The sequence below is a fragment of the Poecilia latipinna genome, unplaced genomic scaffold (assembly GCF_001443285.1).
Source record: "Poecilia latipinna isolate Pla-1442-1.1 unplaced genomic scaffold, P_latipinna-1.0 Scaffold2055, whole genome shotgun sequence".
In the NCBI taxonomy this organism is placed as follows: Eukaryota; Metazoa; Chordata; class Actinopteri; order Cyprinodontiformes; family Poeciliidae; genus Poecilia; species Poecilia latipinna.
The window spans coordinates 129,012-130,778 of record NW_015114671.1 but is presented as its reverse complement, the minus strand read 5'-3'; positions in this window follow the sequence as shown (position 1 = coordinate 130,778).

Below are 1,767 nucleotides of genomic sequence, written 5' to 3'. Positions count from 1 at the left end.
AGAGGAACCAAACACCAACTCCTTGTACAACAAACAGTCGCCCGAGACTGCAAAACCCGACACACCAACCTGTGCACCGCTTGGATTGATTACAAGAAAGCCTATGACTATGATCATTGAATGCTTAGAGATGTACAACATCAATAGATGTACAACATCAATAGATGTACAACATCAATAGGACTCTAAGAGCCTTCATTGCAAACTTGATGGGGTTGTGAAAAACCCCCCTTGAAGCCAACTGCAAACCACTTGCACAAGTGTCCATCAAATGTGGCATATACCAAGGAGATGCTTTGTCCCCACTGCTGTTCTGCATAGGCCTGAACCCCCTCAGCCAAATCATCAACAAAATCATCAACAAAACTGGCTACGGATACCGACTCAAGAATGGGGCCACAATCAGTCACCTCCTCTACATGGATGACATCAAGCTGTACGCCAAGACGGAGCGAGACATCGACTCATTGATCCACACTACCAGGATCTACAGCACTGACATTGGGATGTCATTCGGACTAGAGAAGTGTGGCCGGATGGTTACAAAGAGAGGGAAGGNACCATGGAAAAGATGGTTAGAGGCTAAGATCAAGATAACAAGGAGGGAAGTGAGCCAACTCTCAGAGCTCCTAAGGGGTGCAATGAAAAGATCAGTACCCAAGAAGTACAGCCAGATGCCCATACCTGAAGCACTCGAAACTGCCAAGCAAAGACTCCAAGCCTTGGCCAGCCGCCTAAAGAGATACACAAGAGAGAATGAAGCCAGGAGGATTAACCGGCTCTTCTCCAACCAACCAGCTAAAGTGTACGCCCAATGGCAGGGTACTAACAACAGAGCAGACCCACCAAGGCTGGAGACTGAACAGTACTGGAAAGGCATATGGGAAAGGGAGGCGTCCCACAACAGCAATGCACAGTGGCTAACCTCTCTGAACAAGCCCCGGTAACCATCACTGTGGCAGATGTCCAAGAAAGAATCTCAGGTATGAAAAACTGGACAGCACCAGGACCTGACATGATCCATGCCTACTGGCTAAAGAAACTCACTGCCCTCCATGAGCGACTGGCAGCTCAACTGAACCAGCTGCTACAAAACGGGACTCACCCTGAATGGTTAACTGAAGGGCGCACAATCCTGATCCAGAAGGATCCCTCAAAGGGTTCAGTCCCATCCAACTATCGGCCAATAACCTGTCTCTCTACAACATGGAAGCTCATGTCAGGCATCATAGCAGCTAAGATAAGCGGGCACATGGATAAATACATGAGGCATCGGCATAAATAGCAGAGGAGCCAAACACCAACTCCTTGTAGACCACACAGTTGCCCGAGACTGCAAAACCCGACACACCAACCTGTGCACCGCTTGGATTGATTACAAGAAAGCCTATGACTCAATGCCACACACCTGGATCATTGAATGCTTAGAGATGTACAACATCAATAGGAGACTAAGAGCCTTCATAGCAAACTCGATGGGGCTGTGGAAAACCACCCTTGAAGCCAACCGCAAACCACTTGCACAAGTGTCCATCAAATGTCCCCACTGCTGTTCTGCATAGGCCTGAACCCCCTCAGCCAAATCATCAACAAGACTGGCTACGGATACCAACTTAAGAATGGGGCCACAATCAGTCACCTCCTCTACATGGATGACATCAAGCTGTACGCCAAGAGCGAGCGAGACATCGACTCACTGATCCACACCACAAGGATCTACAGCACTGACATTGGGATGTCATTCGGACTAGAGAAGTGTGGCCGGAT